Source organism: Macrobrachium nipponense, chromosome 4, assembly GCF_015104395.2.
Source record: "Macrobrachium nipponense isolate FS-2020 chromosome 4, ASM1510439v2, whole genome shotgun sequence".
Taxonomy (NCBI): domain Eukaryota; kingdom Metazoa; phylum Arthropoda; class Malacostraca; order Decapoda; family Palaemonidae; genus Macrobrachium; species Macrobrachium nipponense.
This window is the reverse complement of record NC_061100.1, coordinates 125901401-125916549: the sequence shown is the minus strand read 5'-3', so window position 1 is coordinate 125916549 and position 15149 is coordinate 125901401. Positions and strand designations below refer to the sequence as shown.

The following is a 15149-nucleotide window of genomic DNA, read 5'->3' as shown; positions in this document are numbered from 1 at the left end:
TTTGCTCTCCACCAAGCTGAATACTTTCTCTATCATCCCCCTCAGTGGTGGTACACATATATTCTGTCTTAGATCTACTTATTTTCATTCCTCTGTCCTTCAGTACTTGCCTCCATCTTTCCAATTTCACTTCCAGATCTTCCCTGCTCTTTGCACACAGAACAATATCATCTGCATACAATATGTTCCATGGTACTATCTCCCTTACTTCCTCTATTATAACATCCATCACTATGTTAAAGATAAATGGGCTCAGAGCCGACCCCTGGTGTAATCCTACTCTCACCTCAAAACCTTCTGTCTCCCCAACACTGCTCCTCACTCTGGTAAATACATTCCGGTACATCTCTTGTATCAATCGCACATACTTCTCTGGCACCATCTTCTCCCTCACTCTCCTCCATACCTCTTGTCTCAGGACTCGGTCATAAGCCTTTTCAGGGTCAATGAATACCATATGTAGGTCCCTTTGTCTTTCCCCGAATTTCTCCATTATTTGCCTCAGACAAAATATACCATCTGTTGTTCCCCTTCCCTTCATAAATCCCATCTGCTCTTTACCTATTTGTACTTCTTCTCTCAGTCTAGCATCTATCATCCTTTCCAGTATCTTCAAAGTGTGGGACATCAATTTAATGCCCCTATAATTACCACACTCTTGGACATCGCCTTTCCCTTTAAAAATTGGGATCAATATACTCCCACGCCACTCATTTGGTATCTTTTCCTGTTCAAGGATCTTTATCATAAGATCGTACAGTATATCCACTCCTTCATCTCCTAATGCTTTCCATGCCTCCACCGGAATCATGTCTGGTCCAGTTGCCTTCCCATTCTTCATCTTCTTCAGTGCATTTAGTACCTCTCGCCTAGAAAACCTCATTACCATGCCAACGTTCACTTGCCCATCCTCTCTTATTAGTCGATTATTTTCTTCATTTACCAACTGTTTGAAATATTCTTTCCATCTCTTCACAATGTCTTCCTCCTTTCTAAGTACTACACCATCTTGATCCTTTATTTGTTTGATATGTGTAATATCTTTGGTGCTCTTATTTCTAGCCTTTGATAGCTTGATCATCTTCTTTAATCCTTCCTTTGTCCCCAGCTCATTATACACATCATCATACGACTTTGCTTTAGCTTGGGCTACCACCTTTTTCACCACCTTGTTTTTCTCTCTGAACCTATCTCTGTCTTCCACTGACTGTGACTCTTCCCATCTTTTCTTTGCTCCTTCTTATCTTTTACTACTTTCTCAATGTCTTCATCCCACCACCAACTCTCCTTTTCTTCCCATATGATACCAGATGTCTCTCCTAGCAGCTCCTTTCCATGCCTTCTTATTACTGCTGCATTTCGTGCCCACCATTCTTGAACATCTTCAATCCCTATATCAATATCCTCCAAAACCCTCCTCTTAAACTCTCTCTTCTTATCCCCTTCCTTCTCTAATTTGTACCATTTAATTTTCCATATCCCTTTAGCTTTGGTTTTTCTTTCCCTTTTCAACTTCAAACCCATACATAGCAGTCTGTGTTGGGGGGCTACATGGTCGCCTGGAATAACTTTGCAGTTCTTGACCTCCACCAGATTTATCCTTTTATACAAGAAGTAGTCTATCTGGGAGAATCTTCCCCCACTCCTATATGTTATTAAGTGTTCCCTTTTCTTCTTAAAGAATGTGTTTACTATTGCCATGTCGAATGACACAGCAAAGTCCACTACACTCTCTCCTTCTGAGTTTCTCTCCCCAATTCCATGGCCCCCACGCACCCGCCCAATCGCCTCATTTTCACTTCCGACATGGCCATTCAAATCTGCCCCAACTATCACCCTCTCATGCTCTTCCAGTTCTTGCATTATTCCATCCATGTCTCTCCAGAAATTTCCCTTCTCTTCTTCTGTGCAACCAACTTGTGGTGCATATGCGCTTATAATATTCAGAATCTCTCCTCCATAACATATCTTCAATCTGATGATATCGGTCATTCTTTCTATGCACTTCTATTACCGAGTTCTTCAGTTCACTAGTCAGTACTATGCAACTCCATTTCTACCTTGCTTATTTGCTCCACTATAATATAGCTTATATCCATCTCCCAACTCTTTAGCTTTATTTCCTTTCCACCGCATTTCTTGCACACACATAACATCTACTTTTTCTATCATCAAGTCAGCCAATTCTCTACTTCTCCCAGTCATGGACCCAACATTTAGCTGACATACTCTAAACCCAATGTGAGCTCGCTTCTTTAGCTGCACCCGCTCCTGATGCAGTAGCCCTCGCCTTACCAGAGTTAGGGCGATGTCTCTGTGCGTCGTTTACGGAGTACGCCCTAGCATTACCTCTTTCCATATTTCGGCATCATTCCAATATAAAAAATATATATATTATATATACTATAATATTATAATATATATATATATAATATATTATATATATATAATATATATATATATACTATATATAATATATATATATATATAATATATATATATATATATATATGATATTGTTATGATACAATAAAGTTTTATGCATACTTACCTGGCAGGTATATATATAGCTTATCCTCTTGACGCACTGGCAGAAATTTCAAAACTCGCGGCAACCGCTAGTACACTGGTAGTTCAGGTGATGGCCACCCCCTTCCCGTGGCGCTGGTACTTGGAACTATTCCCGTTTTCCTCAGATTTTCTCTGAACCCTGCCTCCTGAGGGGAGGAGGGTGGGAATTTTAATTATATACCTAACCTGCCAGGTAAGTATGCATAAAACTTTATTGTATCATAACAATATCATTTTTATGCATGACACTTACCTGGCAGGTATATATATAGCTGATTGACACATTTGGAGGTGGGTCATAGACAGCAACATCGTCATACTTCAAAAATAACTAAAAAATTTTAAAATTATTTTATTAAGTTCCGTTACCTACTAAGGTAGCTGACGACTTCGTAGGTCCTGCCTCTTAGCCTGCTAAACCTTAGTAGCTCTCAACTAGGATGTGACCTGTTTGTTGAGAAAGCTAACAACAAGGGTCTGACAACTGGACATGACCAATCTGCTGACAGAGAACCCTAGCCCTCATTTACCACGGGCATTCATGCTAGGAAAGTTAGTCACCTGAACCACACACACATACAATAATAACCACTAACCAAAAAACTGAGCTGGTATTAACCTTCTCAGACAACCATAAAAAAACACTATAACCTAATTAAAATAAAAACCTAGCATGTTATTAGGTTATGGGTGGAAACTCCTTTGCCCAGTACTGTACCTGAGGATACATACGGGCCTAACGTTTGACAATTATCAAAAGTTGGTCCTTCAAAAAAAAAACGTCTCTCAATGGTAATGAGAGGCCAAACGCAGAGTTTGTCCTCCAAAACGTCGAATCTATAATGTCCTTGAGGGCTAAATTTTTCCTGAATGCTAAGGACGTAGCTACTGCTCTCACATCATGAGCTTTAACTTTAATCAAGCCGAAGCATTCTTCCTGACAAAGCAAATGAGCTTCTTTAATGACTTCTCTTACAAAGAAAGCCATTGCGTTTTTAGACATAGGTCTAGTAGGATCTTTAACAGAGCACCACAGAGAACATGAAGTTCCCCTAATGCTTCTTGTTCTTTCTACGTAAAAACGTAAGGCTCTTACTGGGCAAAGAACCCTTTCTTGTTCTTGACCTACTAGATCAGCCAGTCCTTCAATCTCAAATGATCTTGGCCACGGATGCGAAGGATTCTCATTCTTTGCTAAGAACTCCTGTTGAAAAGAACAAACTGCTTTGTTGTGCTTCCATCCTAGCCTAAAATTTGCTTGTCAATAGCTTGCAGCTCGCTAATCCTTTTAGCTGTGCTAAGGCTACTAAGAAAATAGTCTTCTTCGTTAGCTCTCGCAAAGACGAACTGCCCATAGGTTCAAACCTATCCGTCTCCAAGAATTTGAGAACGACATCCAAATTCCAAGAAGGAGTTCTGCAAAGTCGATCCTTCTTTGTATAAAAAGATCTGAGAAGATCTCTAAGATCTGCGTCGTTGGACAGATCTAAACCTCTGTGTCTAAACACTGCAGACAACATACACTTATAGCCTTTAATTGTCTGATTAGCCAAACCCAGTTCCTTCTTCAGGTATAGAAGGAAATCTGCAATTTGTGTCACAGAGGTACTGGATGAAGAAATCTTCCGATTCTTACACCATTTACGGAAGTTCTCCCACTTCGACTGGTACACTTTGATAGTCGATGGCCTTCGTGCTCTTGCAACTGCCTTCGCTGCTTCTCTAGAAAACCCCCTCGCTCTGACAAGTCTTTCGATAGTCTGAACGCAGTCAGACCCAGAGCGAGGGTGTTCTTGTGGAACCTGTCGAAGTGGGGTTGTTTGAGAAGATCTACTCTCGTGGGTAGACTTCTCGGAGAATCCACTGTCCATTCCAGTACCTCTGTGAACCACGTTTGGGCCGGCCAGTATGGGGCTATCAGAGTCAGCCCTGTTTCCTCGACTTTCCCTGAATTTTTTCATTACCTTTCCTAAAATCTTGAACGGGGGAAAAGCGTACGCATCTAGACCCGTCCAATCTAGTAGGAAGGCATCGACTGCGACTGCAAGAGGGTCCGGGATTGGAGAACAATAGTTCGGTAACCTCTTCGTCGCTGCGGTAGCGAAAAGATCCACTACTGGAGTGCCCCAGAGCTTCCACAGTCTCTGGCATACTTGAAGATGCAACATCCACTCCATGGAAAGCACTTGTCCGTCCCTGCTCAACAGATCCGCTCTGACGTTCTTCTCTCCTTGAAGGAACCTGGTGAGCAGGGTGACGTTTTCTCTCTGCGACCACAGAAGAATCTCCTTCGCCAAGTTGCAAAGGGACAACGAGTGGGTTCTCCTTGTTTTCGTATATATGCCAGAGCTGTGGTATTGTCCGCGTTGATCTGCACCACTTTGCCGCTGATCCACGGTCTGAACGCTTTCAGAGCCAAGAAGATCGCCATCAGTTCCTTCCATGTTTATGTGCCATGCCTTTTCTTCTTCGTTCCCAAGGCCTGACTCCTCCCGAGGGCCCAGCGTCGCTCCCCAGCCTGCGTCTGACGCGTCTGAAAATAATATCCGGTCTGGGTTCCTCTGCTGGAGTGACGTACCCTCTGACAACCTCCCGGAACTAGCCACCACTATAATTCCTCCTTTATCTTTGAAGGAATTGGAAACCGGAAGGAATCTGGTTGCGATCTTCTTGGCCAGACTTCGTTCAGAAAGACTTGTAAGGGCCTCATGTGAAGTCTCCCTAGTGAAATGAAAACCGCTCTAACGAAGAGAGTGTCCCAGCAGGCTATCCACTCTCTCGCCGAGCATTGGTCTTTCAATAGGAATTCTTGCACTTTCCGCCGGCACATGGTCTGCCTTTCGGGTGACGGAAAAGCCCGAAAAGTCACTGAGGATATCAGAATCCCCAAATAAACTAGCTCCTGAGAGGGGATCAACCGTGACTTTTCAGGTTTACCATCAGACCCAGTTGCTGAGTTAACTCCAATGTGATGTTCGTGTCCTCCAGACATTGCTGTTTTGATTGTGCTCTTATGAGCCAATCGTCGAGGTAGAGAGAGACTCTGACTCCTGACAAATGAAGCCACTTCGCCACATTCGACATCATTCTTGTAAAAATTTGAGGAGCCGTGCACAGACCGAAACAAAGGGCTTTGAATTGATAAATCCTGTCCTGGATCACGAATCTCAAATATTTCCTGGACCTGGGGTGAATCGGAATATGGAAGTACGCATCCTGAAGGTCCAGCGTTTACATCCAGTCCCCTGGTCGTACCGCTGCCAGTACTGAATCGTTCGTCTCCATCGTAAACTTGGTCTTTTCTACGAACAAGTTTAGCTGGCTTACGTCCAGTACTGCCTCCAACCTCCTGATGACTTCGGTACTAGAAAAACTGTTGTAAAAACCTGGGGATTCGTGATCCAGAAACCGGTTCTATGGCCCCCTTTTCTAACATGCTGACAACCTGATGCCAAAGAGCCTCTCTCTTCTCTAAATCGATGTAATGAGCCCCTAGGGCTCTCGGAGCTGTAGCGAAAGGTGTTTCTTGAGAAAGGGGATCTTGTATCCTTCCTTCGCTACCTTTACGGACCACGGATCCGCTCCTTTGCTTTGCCAGACTTCCCAGAAGTCTAAAAGTCTGGCCCCCACACAAGTCTGGAGGACTTCTGACTCATTGCTTGGTTGAGGTTTTGGAACCTTTTCTTTTGTTGGAACTCTTTTCCCTCTAAATGCTGGTCGGGAAAAGTCCTACCCCGAAAGGGCTGCTGTGATGTCTTTGTATCCTTCGGGGTCTTCTTCATTACATTAGAAGGTAAATACTTCCCCTTACAGAAGACGTGAGAAGATCTTGAGTAGCCTTCTGAGTGAGGGAGAGCGAGATGTCCTTAATGATATCCTGAGGGAAGAGCTGTCCTGAAAGCGGAGAGAACATCAACTCCGACTTTTGCGCATTCGACACTCCTTTAGCAGCGAACGAGCACAAGAGATGTCTTTTCTTCAAGACGCCTGCTGTAAAAAGTGAAGCCAATTCATTAGCTCCATCTCTCAAGGCTTTATCCATACAGGACATGATACTTCTCGACAACTCGGATTCTGACGAATCTTCCATCTCCGAAGTCCGGAAGCCAGGGCCCCCACGACCAGTCAAAGAAAATTCAAACACCTCAAAAGTCCGATAGATACCTTTGAGTAAATGGTCGAACTCTGACGAAGTGCACCAAACTTTGGCTGAATGTAAAGCATGTCTACGGGAGCTGTCCCACTATGTTGGAAAAGTCTCCCTGGGAGGAGGCAGGAACTCCCATGGCCAAGACTTTCCCCCGTAGCATACCAAACACCAGACTTCGAAGCCAACTTGGCCGGAGGAAATGCAAAAGAAGTCTTCCCCGACTCTCTCTTCTCCTTCAACCACTCATTTACGCGTTGAAGGGCTTTCTTGGCCAAAATAGACAAAAGTCATTTTTTCAATAAAGACGATTTCTTGGCTGTCTTCGTCTTCGAAATTGCGACAAGGGCGATGGAGGACCTGAAGGTTGAAAATCTCCTTCAAACAAAGAAAGAAGGCACTCTGTTAGCTCTTGTAGTCCGAAGAAGGAGCTTCCACATTCTTGTCCTCTTCCGCACTCTCCACAAATTCTTCCTCCTCCTGCGAAGAAATATCTTGAAAACCAAGATCCTGATGACTCTCCAAAGCGGACTCCTTATGCAGAGCCTGCTTAGAAAGCGAATGCGGCGCTGTCTCCTTATAAAACTCCTCTCTTCCTTGTCGAGAAAAAGTTTCGACTTGCTGCCGCCTGCGTCCTGCGTCCTCCTGAACGTATGCGTCCACCATGCGTCCATCACTCTTCCTCTTGCGTCCTGTGTCCTGCACTGCTTCGTCCTTCTTAAGGGATGCACTGCGTCATGGCTTGCGTTGCACGTCCTGCGTCCTCTTGGAGGACTTAAACCGGGAGAGACGAGTCCTTACGTCTAACCGAAGGTTGTTCGGGCTTCTCCATGATTGAACAATCACTGCCATCTCTCCTGCATGTCCCGCAGAACTTCCTTCGTCTCCGCTTCCTTACGAGACTCCTGATGATGAGGAGATCGAGGACGCACCGGCTAACACGGAGAGGTGAGCGAACCTGCGGTCTACGCAGAGGAGTTCCTCTAAGCGGAGAGAAACACCTCTCACCGCACCGCTAGAAACTTCCAACTGACGAGAAATCCTCTTCCTTTTGATAGGGATAATTTCTTCATCCTCCGATGAAAAAATCTCAGGGCTACTCCACCCTTCTTGGTCAACAGCCCTTTCATCCTGTGATGAGGACGGAAAGTATGACCTCTTGAGAGGACGCGATACTTCCGCGAAACGCCTACTCCTTCCTGAGGCCGAACTATCCGAAGAATAACGGCACTTCCCAGTATCGCCTTTTCTATGGCGTACTGCAGCAGCCTGGGACGTAACAACAGAACTGCCTGAAGGGACGACTGATCGCGGAGTCAACCCCTCTCGCCTCCCTTCGACTGTCGACATGCCCTTCTCCCTTGGGTCTGGGAGCTTGACAGAGGTCTCGGTCTAGGAGCACGAGAGGGACGATCAGGCGCCCACTCCACAAACACTGTCACCAAACACTTCCACTACTTTGTCTGTTAATCGTTTAATTTGATCTCCCATGGACGCAAGGGCAGCGAACACTTTCACGATTTGTGGATCAGTAGTATCCTCAGATACAGCAACGGGCGCAGGAGAAACCTGAGGGGAAGGTGCTACGTCTACATGTGAATGAGCTGGAGAAGACACATGCAAAGATTCATTCAAAGGCTTACTCGAAGATCCGATCTCTCACTCCTAGATACAGATCTTCTAACCCGATCTTTTTCTAATCTCTCAAACATACTTCATAAGAGCTTCCACTCTTTCTCATTCAGACACTGACATTCATTGCACCTATTGTCCCACGTACATACAAACTCCCGACACTTCTTACAAATAGTATGTGGATCTACCGATGATTTCGGCAGTCTCACCTTACACCCTTCTTCACACAAACTCTAAACATACTTCCTGAATCAGACATACTAAACCAAAATCCAAACAAAATGCGATTGCCACTCTTAAACTTCGTGAACTACGATACCAATATCCAAAAAAGTCAGTCAACGAGCAGGAAATTCTAACAGAGAACCAACAACGATGTTGCCGGTTCGGCTGGCAGAGAAAATCTGAGGAAAACGGGAATAGTTCCAAGTACCAGCGCCACGGGAACACGGGGTGGCCATCACCTGAACTACCAGTGTACTAGCAGTTGCCGCGAGTTTTGAAATTCTGCCAGTGCGTCAAGAGGATAAGCTATATATATACCTGCCAGGTAAGTGTCATGCTAAAAAAATATATATATATATAAATATAATTTATATATATATATATATCTCATAATATTATTATAATATAATATATATATATTAATTATTATATATATATCTATATACTGCCAGGTTAAGTTCGCATAAAATATTATTATTATAATATATACTATTTTATATCATATTAATATATATATATTATATATATTATATATTATATATATATATCTTTGCTCTAACTTCTGAAGTTATCACTGCACAGCTTCCTCTGGGAGGCTGTTTCACAGGAATAAAGGAACTCTAGAACTGAGAAGTTTAGCAACAAGGCACATTTACTGCTCAGTGAATCTGGTTGCTCTCGGCAGATGAAAAGGGGATCAGGGATCAATAGTGAATATGAAAGATCTCTGTTGACATACAGGGCCTCAAATGCTACCAAACTTTCATGTGGCCTTTGCTGAAACTTTCATTAGAAGTTTCTCGAAAGTTAGATGAGAGTCAAAGTTTACACCCAGAATAGTTAAAGCTTCAGACTTGTTCAGCAAAGTTTAATCCACCTGAAGGGGAGGATGGGGTGGAAAATCTGTACGAGATCTGCTAATCAAAAGTTTTTGTTTTACTCGAGTTCAGCCTCATACCCCACCGACTACACTGCTCCCTGATCCCGTCCAGGTCCCGATTGAGGCTGAGGGCAACTCTACTTCTCCTCGGTGGAGACTTTATTACACCCACAGGTGTTGCAGCATCGCCACACCGAACAATCTTGTTTTCCAAGCCAACACCCATGTCACTTGTACAGTGTGGCCACAGTATTCACGTTCTCTGGATTCGCATTTCTCTCTGGACCATATCTACCATTTTTCGCAGGAAATTTGCCTATTTGCGATATTTTTCTATGAGAAATATTCAGAAATTCCCTTTTTTTTAATCAATAATATGCACTTTTTGTGATAAAATTATTAAAAAAAAAATGGTATAAACATTTTTAGTGGGTTTTTCTTGAGTTTTACCTACCAAAACAGGCAGTTTTCAGCGTTTTAATATGGGTTCCAACTATTAGCGGATTCTAAACTTTTGCGAGGGGGGGGGCGCTGGTATGCATCCCTCACGAATACACTAAACATAACAGTGGACCAAGAATGCTGCCCTGTGGAACTCCAGCCTAAAACATATCCACCCACTGCAAGATTCTGAAGATTATAGATAAGTGCCTTGTGATTTACTAAATTGGAAGCAGCACTAAAACCCTTTTCAAGGTACCGTTGCAAATGACACATCAAGTCTAAAAGAGCATTGCATATTGACTGTCAGCTTACAATCCTTTAGATTACACACATTTATATAGTGGCCTAAAAATAAGTTTTTCAGCAACTTTGGAAAGGCTAGGGAAAGACCTCAGAAATGGATATGTGGTAGCCCTTTACTGGGGAAGAAAAGATAAGCTTATCTCAGCAAAGTTTGATTAAAAAATTCTGCAATCTGCAGTATACTAGTGGTTTTGAGCAGAGGCAAGCCTACTTTGCCTGGTCAAGGACATATGGATGGTACCCGACTTTTATCTCATGCAACTCTGCATAAAAAGCCTCTCTCTCGCAGGAGATGCTGGAGAATCTCCAACTTTCAAGTGTAAGCAATTCTACACATACCTCGCCAGATGTAGTTGTCAAAGCAGCATAGGACAAAGGGTAACTCTCTTAATACCTTGATGAAAAGGGCCAGCAGACCAAGACACCACTAAGATTATGGTCAACATCAAACCTTAAGTTATCATGAGACCAATAGCGATCAGTATACAACTGATCACTTAACAGATCACGCTGAATTGATACAGGCCAACACAGACAATGGAGTTTCCCTCCTGAAATGAGTCTGATGAATAAGCTCATTCAGAGGTGATAGGATACTGTTCAGTCTTGAGGATCCCATCAAGCCTACTACTACCACATCACCCAATGGCATGAAAAGCATCCCCCCACCAACAGCAGCAGGTGAGGAGAACTGCTAACTTCAGTGTTCTTCTCCCTTCCTCTTCCCATTGATGCCCTCCCTCGCTGAACCCTGGAGAAAAGACCAAAAGAGCCAGGAAGTTTCTTAGCCCTTCCTGAAGGAGAGGAATGCTAAGCACATAATCAGACTTTGAAAGAGATTTGACCTTTTCCTAAGCCTAATGTTGATTGTGTAGCCACCATTACATGCTTGGCTGAAGTCTCTTTCACATTACCTGAAGCAATTTTGCACATTTCATTGTGAATAATGGAGTCCTGAGGATCAGTTCTCTATTTCTGTACCACTGCCTTAACCTTGCTGTTTAAAAAGAGCAAGGAGGTACTCAGGATCAATCCATTCCAAAACGTGAAAACACTTTCGTTCTGAACATGTCATGAAGAGTCTTTGAACACTGTCACGTCTCTTCAAGATGAGGTTAGCCAAACATGGACTCATATGCAAGGAAGGTCAATGTCCTTCCCTCCTGACATTAACAGCTTCTGAAACTTAACCTTGTCCTTCTCAAAGGACATAAAAGAAAGGGCAGTCTCCCACTGTACTAAGCCAAAGGTCTAACTACAATGACACTTGGACTAAAACCATGGCAACTGACACTAAGATCAATTCTGTTTAATGCCAGTCTAAGGGAAGGCTATTCATCAATAAACAGACTGATGGGTCAAACTGAAGAGGGGCAGGTTTGGAGATTCTCTGCTGTCACTCAAGAGGTGGGGAAGCAACTTGGCCTAGTGAGTGGAGGAGAGGTAGTTTTCAAATTGAGAGAGAGAGAAGGGGGGGGGGGGGGGGTCCCCAACAAAATCAATCAATCTAGTCAGTTGTAACAACACCAAAACCTCCAGGGTGAAACCCATGGGCTCTCAATAGACGATATCATGTAAAGAGGAGTACTCTAGGCACTCACTCAAGGTTATTCCAATTACAAGCCTGATGACCTTCAGAAAGTGTCTCACCAATTTAGCCTGTGAGGCCTTTTGTTTCTGAAGAAAATGACCTTTCATGTTCGGAACAATACACAGCAAACCAAGAAGGACCCTCTGCTGAAGCAGATGGCAACGACACCACATCCCTAAGCTATGTACTGCCCTTTGAAGACACAGACTGCATAAAATTTTCATTGGGCAGGCAACCACAAGAGACACTCAATACAGTTCAAAGACTGCATACACTCCCGAAATCTAAAGAAAGAAAATAACAAAGAAAGGCATGAACCTTGCATGCGTTCACATACTGGACATCTACATACACTGATCATTCTTACAAACAAGAGAATCATCAAGTATCATCATGCTTACAGCACTTATAATTGTGATAAAAACCAAATATGCTAAAGTCATCATCATTTCAAACCAAGATACCTATACTCAAAACTCAACAATATCCATGGTGAAGAGGTGTGAAAGATGTTAAGTAGAATGGTTAAGACAATTTGAATGAACCACTAACTGAATTAGTTTGCTAAATATAGGATTTACAAGAAACAGCTCTGGGTGATTAAGTAGCTATTAACTAATGCTTAGCCTTAATATTAAGAGTCTAAGACTAAACCTTGTCTAGTGCCTATCTGGCAGGTTAGCAATCAGATGGATAAGCTTGGTCTAGACCAGTTGTTCTGGCAAATTAATATAACCTAATATCAACTGTCTGTCATAGCTTTAACCTGCCATTACTGGCTAGCTTTGGAAACTTCAAAAGTTGTCTTACACATGAACACAGCAGTTACTTAGGTAGTCTCGGTTGACTTATCATAGAACCTAGGCTATTTTCCATTTGGTGAATTAACCTCAAGCATTTTTTTTTACCATTATTGTTAGTGAAAACCAATCGATTTTATAATGCCTTCATCTAATGTACAGATTTTGAAGTTTCATAGCCTAGGTTAGTATGACTTGGATCCTACACTTACCTTATTTAATACAACCTCACCTTGATGAGGTAGCCAGCAGAGTATCTGTATAATGAATTAATTTTTCACAAAATGAACTAATCTATTATTTTTATGTTTATCTTGTATTTCATGTGCTTTGACCATTATTATTGGTGCTTACTAGTTATTTAAGCATTTTCATTATTCCTAATTCTAAGAATTATAGGAAAGGATAGGATTATATATAGAATTTAGGCCAGGGCCAAGAGCTGGGACCTATAAGGTCATTCAGCACTGAAGGGGAAACCAAGAGTAAAGAAGATTTGAAAGGTGTAACAGGAGGAAAACCTTGCATTTGCATTAGGTATGAAACAATGGTTGAGAGAGGGTGGAAAGTAAGATGGAAGAAGAGAGAATATGACTAGTAGTTCAGTAAAAGGAACGAAAGGGTATGCAGCTCGGGGCTGAAAGGATGCTGAAAAGAACCTTCAGTAATCCCTACAGGCACCGTGTGAGGTGAACTGATGGCACTACACCCCTAGGGGTCTAGAATTACTGAGGGATCCAAAAGGGAAACAAGAGAATTTGGATACCTTTGGTTGTCTGGCAACTAGTCTGATCGCTGCTTCATAATTCTGCTGAATTATGCTCTCAAAATACAACCAAACTCTGCAGCAATAACCTAAGTCATTGTGCACTGGTGATATCATGATGTTTCCTTTACATAATTCTGTCCTCAGTCATTCTTTTGTCACATACAAAGCCTACTATGCAAGAACTTGAGAACTGACCAAGTTCATGATAAACTTTTCATGAAGTTGTCTTATACTATATATAGGGTAAACAACCCGCAGACAATCCCTCATCATCATGCTGGCCAGTCCTTATTCACTTGATATTTAATTGGTGAAACAAGAATACAATTACAACTTTGAGCATACCATTCAAAAGAATGAAGTTTCATCAACATAATGTTATATATGAAAGCCCCATACGAACTAAAATAAGCATGTGAGCTCTTCGTAAAATATGTTTTCAAGGCAGTTTTGAAATCTAATATGGCAGCAATCGTGTGGCTGGCCGTTCTAACCACAGACAATCCACCATCTTTCCCAGCCTTCTCAGCACTCATTTGAACAATGTTAGCGTATATATGTAACATTTATTGATCTTACTCAAGATTACAGTTGTAATCAGCACAATAAAACAAAATTTTGTTGCCTATATTTCTGAAAGTATGAAACTTTTTATTCCCGGGGTCATGGTTTGAACTGAATTCATTTTTACCTTGTAATCGGTGGTTTTATCCTTACTGCCATCACAACTGAAACTCCACAGTGCTTAGTATTTGATTGTAATTATACACATTTTGGTCTTAATTCACTCCAAATTGCACTTGAACCACGTTGCTGTTCCTGGTTCCTAAGCACTCACTCTGCAAACACAGTTACGAGCAGCAGACGACTACACTGTTTATGAGGTGCAAAGCTTTATTCCCTTAATTGTTTACTTTACTCATTATTTTGTTTAACCTTACTTCAAAATGTTTATTTAATTCATGTCTATTATCCCTTTTTTGCAACCAAATTAACCCAGAAAAATTACAAATACTTCTGATGTATACTTACGAGCAGACGACGTGGCGAAAAACGACTCATCGTTGCCAATCTAGTGGAGCTTTACACATAAATTGCCATAAAGAAAAACTAGATTAGCCACTCACAAAGGCTTGCGTCTGACTGATGGAAATTCCAGTCAGAAACCTCACCTTTATGTTCAGGTTAGGCTTTTCCTTGAAGGAAGGAGGCTGCAAGGGTGCACCTCGATGCCCTACATTAGGTTATTTCTTCCTTTTTTTTTCTTAGGTCCCAGTACACCATGACTTGCAAAGTTAGGTATGCTTGTGTATTTTCTGTTTTGCTAGTTTTCCTAATCGTCTCTAAACCCAAACATGGTTTCCCAATAAGGTTCAATGCCCTAGCAATGGGAGGCTGATTTTTCAATAAATGCAGCACTACCTACCTATAATAGGCTAGCTTTCTTTTCCAAAAGGAAACCAAACGGAGATGCAATCGTCCATACCTAAGCTGGCCTGAATCGGGTTACTACCTAGCTATAGCTAATCTACTTCATGAACTTTTGATTTGGGTTACTCTTTCCAGATCTGCGTTCGCCAACACAAAGAACCTTTGTTTATTAGGTAGGCTTTAGTAGCTTAGGTAGTAGGTAGTTGATTTCCATGTAGTACACGTACCTATCTAGACCTAGTACTACTACCTAGGTAGTAAAACATAGGGTACTAATTGAAATGCAATATACCTATAGTACTAACTACTAGGTACCTAGCTATACAATAACAGCAGTCAATTTAGGAACAAAT

General features: G+C 42.2%; 1 protein-coding gene across 2 annotated transcripts in view; it reads right to left on the bottom strand.

Annotated features, from left to right (window-relative positions):
* Positions 1 to 15149, bottom strand: part of LOC135211138 (small RNA 2'-O-methyltransferase-like) — an 88116-nt gene that overhangs the window by 72600 nt on the left and 367 nt on the right. The window contains exon 1 of one of the 2 annotated variants that reach the window (XM_064244295.1): positions 14398 to 14534. The exons of the other annotated variant lie outside the window; for it this stretch is intronic. The gene's annotated coding sequence lies outside the window, so the exon portion shown is untranslated. Of the gene's footprint in view, positions 1 to 14397; positions 14535 to 15149 lie in introns of those variants that run through there. 2 annotated transcript variants of the gene reach the window in all.